Raw genomic sequence first — 10,319 nt, forward strand, 5'->3', positions numbered from 1 at the left:
GTCAGGAAGCAGTAACCGTTTGCAATGTGAATGTTAAAAAATGATAAAACAATCCGAAATATTTTTCTCCTCCCTTGTGTGCTCCAAATGCTTAAAACACTTCAGGAATTATTTTTGTTTGTTGAAAAATTCAAATTTTAGATAAAAAAACCTCATATGTTTGTATTTCTTTGGGAATATGGTTTAACATTTTTTGTTTGCGTGTTTGTTTGTTTGTTTAAGGTAATTTGAAACATTATTTAAGCTACCGGGCAAAGGAAAGTATATACACTTGAAAAGTGGACTTAACTAACAAATTACAAATGTTTATGAAAACGTTACGTATACTAGGCTGAAAACAGTCGCCGAAACACTGACATCCTAAGGTCCAAAACACAAGTATGATACCCGTATCAAATACATCACCATCGAATAAACATTTCTTGTTTATTTCCTTTTTAACCACTATCAAACACGTGTGTATACTTTCCTTTGCCCGGCAGTTTATATGTAGTATAAGATAATGGAGACTGCTCCAGTCTACAGTACGTGTTGTCACAATTTTCCTAATACTGATGAAGTGAGAGAAGAGCTGTACTGACTGACGTTGATCTGCAGTTTGAATCTTGTTATGGCATATTAAATATACCGACGGAAAGGAACCCAAAGCATATGAACAAAAAGAGTTATTATCTGTGTTCGTTGTCATTCTATCCCAACAGCACAATCTCTGGTGTGTTGTTCATTGCTGAAAACGATTACAATGGGCGTAATAACGAAACAAACAGAATTTCCAGCCTTCCTTTCCCTTCCACAGGTGTTCCACTCACTTTATCACCAGCATATAACGAAATTGCACACAGTATTTAGAAAGATGGGTTGATACCTCGGTTTTGAGGGTTGATGGCATTGCACAGTATCCAGACATGTCCGCTAACAAACGCTCAATTTCTTAACCTTTCTTCAATGAACTATGTTCAATATAAAAAACAAACAAACAAACAAAACAAACTATGTTCAATATTTTATTGGCTGGTATGAAAAGGGACTTAATTGTATGCAGAATGTATTCATGCAAAGTGGCAACCCTACTTTGAAATGATAAAGAGGAGGATGGCTTAAGCTGTACATTGTAGTTTAGATCAAATATATACTTGGTGTTTGGATACAGCTAGTATGTGGACATGCAGGGAAACACATCAACCTGTGCACCAAACTTTCTGATACATATGGTTATAAATGTGTTTATTTTGTCGTGGGAAACTCAGGTTAGCTGCGCTGTTCCACCAGGACAGTGCACCCGGTTAAATGTTGTGGGCACGGCTGCAATTGATAAGTGAAGCTTGGAAATCACTGAAAATCACTGAAGATCCTCCGTATTCACCACATTGGCACCGTCAGATTTCCTCCTTACCCAAACATGAAAGAACTGTCTGGCAAGCATGATGACGACGTCATTTCTGCTGAGGAGGGCTTGTTATTCTATACCAGTGGGATCCAGGTACTCCAGCATCGTTGGCAGAAGTGTGTGGACCTTGGAGAGGATTATGTTGAAAACTATTTAGCAACTAATTTGACAAAGTTACCCAATTCAGACACATTACCCGGACTCCGAGCCGACCTGGTTTCACTGCCGAGCGCCAGTCAGGGTAAAAACAATTTCCATTTTTTAACGTCTTTTGGTATGATGTGGCCAGGGAGCGAACACCCGACCTTCTCTTCTCCGGGCAGACGCTCTGTCCACTTGACCACTGAGGCGGTCTCTCCCATTAGCTCTGACATTCTCTCTCTCTCTCTCTCTCTCGCTCACCCACTCACTCTATCATAGCCACATGGATCACCATCGGGCGAATCCATGAATCTAACCTTTGGTTATCGGATCTTGGTATGACTTATGGGCGTAACTCTGCCCACATTTCTATTTAAGAAGTTGTCCTTAGAAAAAAAGACGACTTACGTCTTGGTCAATGAAATTGTTCTCAAATTATTGACATGGAAATGCGTGTACAGGTCAAATTCGTACAAGGAAATAACAAACTGAATATCTATAGTGTTTGTAATACCGCCAATTTCCTGTGAGAACAGGTCATGCAGTCTCTCAGATTAAAAGCGTATACAAACAAAGAACAAAGTGTTTGTCTCAGGAGTTCACCACATCATATAGTTTGACATCTTTGGAGATACGGCACACCCAACTCCGCCAACTGCTACACTTTGAACACCGTGATACGGACTAGGTCACATAACAGCGTGGTCGTAGGTGGAAGGCGAGCACTGTCACTTGCGTGGTGAGTGTAACGGTTATCTCGGCGGTCGGCTAGTGGTGTCAATAATCAGGTTACGATGACAAGAAAATATAACATGTCAGGGTCTTCTCATGTGTTTGTTTGTTGTTTAACACCGCACTCAGCAATATTCCAACCATATGACGGCGGTCTGTAAAATAATGGAGTCTGGACCAGACAATCCAGTGATTGACATCATGAGCATCGATCCACGCAATTTGGATCGATGCCATGTATCAACCAAGTCAGCAAGCCTTACCACCCGATCCCGTTAGTCGCCCCTTACGACAAGCATAGTGACCTTTTATGGCATGCATGGGTTGCTGAAGACCTATTCTACCCCGGAATCTTCACGGGTCTTCTCTTGTGACCACATAAAATAAACCTTTGCTTGTGGAATTGTCAAAAGTTTCTGATAACAAAGTGTCAGTGGTTGGGTGAGCTGTTTTTATAAATTTAAGCCACAATGCAATTTCTATTGTGTTTAGAAATATCTTCTAAAAGTCATAACTTGAATCACTATAAAGCAGTGATGAGACCAGGTGGTCACGAAAAGGTGAGCGCATCCTGACCGACCAACCACATAGGCAAGACAATTGTTCACCTGGAAAAGAATCCACGGAAACATATGGCATAAATCATGGGATTTTGTATGAGGCCAGCCAATTTTTTTAAGCTTCAAAACCAGATTCTACTTTTAGCCTAAACATTTTTTTAAAACCCATGTAGCTACAATGTATTTTTTGTAGCAGATTTCTTTCCACAATCTTAAGAATAGTTATTCTTTTCAAGAATTTTCTGGGTCATTCTTTTCGGGATAGAATCTGGGTCTTGGCAGTGACCAATGTCCTAATCAACGCCCCCCGCCGTCGGGGTAACATGACACGCAATCAACCAAGTCATCGAGCCTGATCACACGGTCCATGTGGTCGCCTCGTGAGGGTCGTTTCAAAGGCCTGTCAAGAACCGAGTTTGGCCCAGACAATCAAGTGATTGATATTATATCACGATTCACGTCATAGTACCATGGCATATAATCGCGCACGTCTCAAACCGTGACCACCCGATCCATTTAGTCACCTCTTACAATAAGCATAGGCTGCTGGGGAACCAATTCTAACCCGAAACCCCGCCGATTTACCGCATACTTTATGCCATAAACACTGAAACCTCATTAGTCCGGACACCCTTCCCCTTGGAACACACTTCGGGAAATGCTGACATATACTGTTTTAATATTTTAATGTTGGATGAGTTGTTGGAATGCAACCGTCTGTTGCTTCACTGTATATGACACATATGGATATACAGCAGAAGAGCAATCATATCTTAACCTACACTTGAAAACTTCAACCAACGAAGATCCAGGTTAGAAATTGTCTCTAGCAAGGCTGCTTGTGGTAAGAGGTGACCAAAGGATTGAGTGGTCAGGCTGGCTGACTTGGCTGATACATGTCATCATTTCCCAATTTCGTAATTTCGTAATCATGATGTCAATCACCAGATTATCTAGTCCAGACTCGATTATTTACAGACAGCCGTCATAAATCAGGAAAATTGCTCTGTGCTGCGTTAAACAACAAACTTGAAAAATTCAAGGGGTGGTAGGTGGCGGAGTGGTTAAAGTGTTCGCTCTTTGAATGCAAGGTCTTCACACATTGTATCAGTACTTGGTTGATGCATGTCATCGTATCCGAATTACATGGATCGATGCTCATGATGTCAATCACTTGAATGTCTGGTCCAGACTCGATTTTTTACAGACTGCTGTCATATAGCTGGAATATTGCTGAATGCGGCGTTAAACAAACAAACAGTGTGTGAAGCAAATATATGGGGTCCCCAGCCAGATATAACTAAAATATTCAAAAAGTGGCTTAAAACATTCACCCACTTAAACTTTTGATTCCTGATTCCACAGTGAGCTGCAAACTCACCCATGGTCTTGGCTGTAAAATATAACAAAAACATGTCTTGTTCTCTGGTCTTTTATTCCGAGAATATTGCACTCAAGTACATGTGAGTTACGTTGCAGCTCTGCGGGTAGGCTACTCGCAGACAGAGGCACAACATAACGGATAGTGCTGCATGCTGTACAGACTCAGGAGGAAGCAGAAGGCCTGTCATGACAGTCTTGTCTCAGGTCATGGTCATCATGGTGGCGGCAGCAAGGTCAGTGGGTGGGTCAAGGACAAAAGTCAATTCTAGATCTCAGTTGGTCAGGGACAAAGGTGGATTCCAGAATGTGGAACATCTTATCAACCTGCTCTTATTAGGGAAGAAAACGCATGCTTCATATTGGAACTGATACAAATCAAGAGGAAACAAAAACACCCTAAAAACTTTGAGCAGGACCTACTTAATTTGATTGGAAATGTTGTAATGCACTTTGAGCATGTCCTGTGGTATGAAGTATTGTGCTGTACAAATACATGTAGCCTATCATTATTACTAACCTATTATCAATTATGATTGAACATGGCATCTTGAGGCAGAAAGCCATACAACCTTTCTGAGTGAATGTGGTGCTAGTCCTGTCTAGCAATTGTCCAGCTGTATCAGGTACCAAGCAACATGATTGACCATGATGACACTCACAGCCAGGACAAAATTCCCCCCAAAACTGAAGCAGTTATTCAAAGATCTTCATATCCAGCCCCTTTATGTCCCCTTTTTGAATTCAATTTGTTTTAGAGGGTCAAGTAACATGGGTCAGGGACAAGGTCAGAACCCAAGGACTGCCGATGACCATGACCTGTACAAGATGAAAGACACAGGATCTTAACTGTCAAGGACACTGCTCGTATTAAATTCAGGTGACAGATATATACATGACTGTCCAGATATACTTGCTCAGCTGGCACACTACATTGTACAAAGCGTCTACCTAGATCCATATACAACTGCTACTCACTTAGCATAGTCACAATGCATGTATATTGAAGAAAAAAATATCCATGTACATTATAAACATTTATCCCACACTAAATATGCAAATATAACGCAGCAAAAAAAATCTAAATCTTATTCTTCAAATCAGTTGCCAGACCAATTGGTACAGAACTGCTAGAATGATAGAATGTTTTGGTTGCATACATCCTTTGAATTGAGAATAAGCTATTTGTAGCTCGTGTTGTCTTGTATCACTCAGACTGCAGGATAGGATGTTCGGAAGATAAATATCATATCTAAGGACCGACAGCGAAGGCATTGCAGTTTATATATACATATACAGTTGTACTTTTGATACACAACCTAACTAGCTACAATAAACAGTTTCAGAGTATGTTGTGTGCAAAAATTGAGTTATTCACAGAATATTAAACATATATATATAAACAGGGTGCATCGTTCTGCTGCTGACATGCTGTATCGCTTCATATCAATCTCATCACACCCACAGCCTCTTCTGTTGTTCAGCAAATGTTATTTCCTTCTAATATGCCTAGGTTAACTATTTGTAGATACTTAACGCCTAGTACAAATATATTACACTAAAGTTCTATTATATTAGTATAAAAATAAATGCTGAAGCAACAATACATATTTCTTAAAGTTATAAAGCTTATCATCTACTTTCTTCTAAATATCACTTAAAGGTGTATTCTAAACCAAAACCTTAAATACCTCACAACTGAGGTATTGAACAGTAGCACTATCATGGAAGCATGTATTTGTTAAAAATGAATTCCTTGCTTCACTCCAAAAGAAAGACAAGCAAAATGAGTGAGTGAGTGAGTAAGCCTTTTTAAACAGTATTTCAGTTATACCATCCTAGTCAGCTCAGTCAGCTCAGTGTGGGAGGGAAGCCCAAAGTAATGCATATCATAGAAGCTTATCACTTCGGTCTGACCCACGAACACCTCACCCTATAATGCTGACATACCAAGAATCAATCAGGGAGAATCTAGGATTCAAACCCACTATCGTCAGATTCTGGCACATCTAAGGGAGGTAACTACACAGAAAATTGTGCACTTCCATGACTGGGCCAGCTGAACATAACACTGGGGATTGAATAACACAGACTATTAATCATTCACCATAGAGAAAATACCAAAATACCAGTTCTGATCACACTTACCAACAGTCCTTGTATTTAAGGGGATGAAAATACTGTACATACCTATTAGCAAGATGAATGACAGAATAATGACAGTAGAAACACACTGGAAACATGTAACACTGGAATTACTGGCACTAAGAACAATGTCAATACACAGAGTTTCAAGTTAAAGCTTGGAGATAAAGGGGGATAACTGGGTTACAAGCAGTACATTGATTGCATCTAAGAAGTCACAACCAGTAAAGTTCCAATCTTCATTGCAAGAAACAAATAGTGAAACTACCAGGATTAAAAATTACAATATTTGACAACCAAAATTATTTAACTTCTATTTGAATTTTTCTCACATGAAACTAATGATCATGACACTTAGTGACCATGGTGATCCAAGGGTTAAACGTTTGCGTTCATGAGAACGACCACTGAAAATGACATGAGGTTACCTTAGTGGACAAACCAATGGAAATGTTCAAAACAAATTCTTTCAAACATATTACTGACTTTTCACATTAGTGTCAAAATAAATAATCTTGTATTTCATTAACAAACACTGTTTTTACCTTTTTAATTGTGTATGGATTCTAGTTTTGAGAAATCAGATTAAGAAATGATTGTCCTTTCCCAAATTATGTTAACTAGCTGACAAGGTTAGCTACAAGTGCAAAAACAGTTGTTAAGAAAATAGCATCTCTGAATAATACAGCAAGCTTGAGGCATAATCCGACTGACGTCAATGTAATAGTATGAACATATGTAGCAAGAATAAGAATATTTCAGCACAAATGTTTATAAATAATTCAAAATATAATTGTGATGATATGGCATCTGAAAGCCAATTGAATATTTGAAGTGGTTGGAGAAAACTGATCTATCAGAATACATAAGATAAAACACATTTGCATGTTTAAGGCCTGCTGTCAGCGTTGACGTGAAAACGATGTTGTTTCTGGTGAAAACCAATGTCAAGACAGCATCATGATATACTGAAGAACTCGCTAGCAAAGTAACATACATATTCTGTAGGACATCATTACAGTCAAAAAGCATGACCAAACTCACATACTATGAATTGAAAACAAACATATTCGTAAAGAATTAGGTGGTCCAAAAAAATAAGAAGTATCTTGAATGGTACTTTTTTTCAAAATCTCTGATGTCAGAAGACATCATTGGATGTTGACCATTCCATAAAACAATTGCAGCACTTTGACTTCTGTAAGTCTATGTTATGGGAGTTTGATTGTCTAAGTGGTACGATCGCTTCAAGGAACAGGGCCCACATTTTTAAGACTGCGCAGACCTAATGCTTAAGACCAATCTCAATCAATTCAGACATCTCCCTGTGAGCTGAGCTGACAAACACCCACATAGCAGATTAACTCAGGTGAAACCGTCCAATCAAAATAAAGGAAGTATGGGTGCTTGAGCCAATTCATTGTCAGCTTTTTGAAACAGGTCAGGAATTTCAATCTTTACAAATGAAAACCCCCACACAACATAAACATGCCTAAGATGGAGTCCCTTCTTGTTGTTATTCATCGGCACTCAGACACAGAGGGTGTAGAGAATATTCACAATATATGCCAGTCTTATTTTTTTAACAAAATACATTCAGAACTGTTGTAAGATTGTTTTCAAAATGCCAAAGTCAGATGTGCTGGTTTGAATAGTTCTCTCTCTTACCAAGAATTTAGAAGCCTCAATGGTGATTAGAAAGTTCCCCTGATGTAGTTTCCTATGGAGGGATATGACAGAGTAAAACGTCGGATCTTAATTAGATTGTGCCTGAAATATGTTAATGCTGGGTTATGTAGCTGTAACAGCATGTGCTACTGGCCTGGTATAACGGTCAACTTTCAATGGTATTCACACTCGGCTCACAGATCAGCTGAATACGATCATAGTTCACTGAGGTGCGTTAAAAGAGATGGTAACTACCGGCATACAGCTAGAAAAAGATAAGCAACATCCCTTCTTATCTTCACATGACCCAATTTTATATGTTCTCTTTTTAAATATCTATAAATGACATTGACCTCTAAGAGGTGAGTGAGTGAGTGAGTGAGTGAGTGAATGAGTGAGTGAGTTGGGTTTAAGGCTGCTTGGAACAGTATATTAGTTATATCCTGGTGTGTCAGCGTAATGTGGGAGGAAAGCCCGAGGTGATGTAGGTCTCAGAATTTACCACTTTGGTGAAACCCACGAGCACGGGTATGGTGCTGACAAACCTGGAAACATAATGGGGGCTAGCTGGGATTCAAACCCACAACCCTTAAGTTTCCGGCGTGCCCAAGTGAAGCAACTCTAAATTGAGAATTGCGGCACCTTAGACGACTGGGCCACAAGAGCACAATGTTGCCCGAGTCATTATGCACAGAGGCAGACGATGCAGTTGATGCTGGGCAGCCAAGCAACAGTTGCCATGGAGCAGTTACCACAAAGGTCATTAGATTATCAATTTCCTGTTTTTCAACTTTGTATAATTTGTAATATTTTTTGTCAGAGAATAAGTACACTGATTACACAAAATGTCCTTTTTATGTGAAAATATGGACAGGGGGGCTTAACATTTCACCAGGTGTATATATGAGCATAAACATTAAAATTCTACTGAGGTAGTTAAAGCAAAGCTGGGTTGACACAATTGAGAACAGATTGCTGAGCAGCCATATAAATCAAAACTAACAGAGTTAAGTATAAACAAGATTGAGCTGATGGGGTTTAAAATCTAAAGACTGCTATCGAATCCACTCCATACACATATCAAACATATCATGTAATGCTTTATAACGTAAACCATCTGCACACATCCACATGATCACTTGAAGTATGTACTTGAGCAACAAAGTTGAAAGTGGAAGCGGTACAAACAAGCACCTTGCACCTTCGACACTGACCAGGATGTGAGGGGGCTGACAATTTCATATTCTATAGGCAGGTGAACTGGGAATTTATTGAATTTTCTTTTCTTAAATTCCACAAAATACTGTGAAAATATATGTTTGTTGCACATGATGGTGGCGCTGAAAACTGTTGTAAAAAAACTAAGACATTGATCTGATCCTCCTTACAGAGAAAAATAACGGTTGCTCTTGAAACAATGACTAAAAATATATTCTACACCAAAATTCCCAGCCCCAAATAGATTACTACATTGAGGGTTCCTCTGGAGTCCTAAGGACCTGCGGATAGCAACAACAGTGAGTGAGTGAGTTGGGTTTAACGCCTGTCTGCACGTTCAATTGACATTAAATACTTAATGCTGGATAAGTTCTGCCAGATTTTTCCATTTCAATCAAAAAAATATTGAACAGTGCCTCAAAATTTACCTCACTTTTGCTAGTCTTGACTGCAACCCACTGACCAGCACCACTGTAAGTCCTCATTCAAGTAGTTGTCCCTGGATGTTCTGTTCACTATTTGTTTACTATCTCATTCCTGTTTTGCAAAACAGTGACACTGACTGGTTATGTGTGTCATTAGATCTAGTCATATACGACTTTTACGAGATTTTAGCATGATTACAGTAAACAGTAGTCTTAATTTAGGCTAAGTTGTTTGTAATCCTTTTACAATAAAAATTTGACTTATCTTACATTTACGATATTTCTTTTAGTTGGACAGTGCTGACAGATTACTGGTGGAACCTGGGACACGACCTCATGATCAGCAGACCCTTGAGACAAGGGCCACAACTCTACACAGAACATGACAGAACCTCAGACTTCTTGGATTTACAATACAAATCACATCAGTTTGTACAACAAACAGGCCCTTGATATCAGCTACCGAAAACCTTGTTAATCCAGTTACCTGGCAAATACGGGCATGAAAATATTACATCATAGATTCACTTAAAATCAATGGAGTAATATCTGACCAAGGAACTAATATGCTGAAAGAGGACAGTTGGGGACAAAATTCAGGAAGGCCACACCAATACACACTCAGTCTGCCCAGTCCTTTGTTTATTTAGCTGTCGATAATCA

This window comes from Haliotis cracherodii, unplaced genomic scaffold (assembly GCF_022045235.1).
Source record: "Haliotis cracherodii isolate W230 unplaced genomic scaffold, xgHalCrac1.p SCAF_7, whole genome shotgun sequence".
NCBI lineage: Eukaryota > Metazoa > Mollusca > Gastropoda > Lepetellida > Haliotidae > Haliotis > Haliotis cracherodii.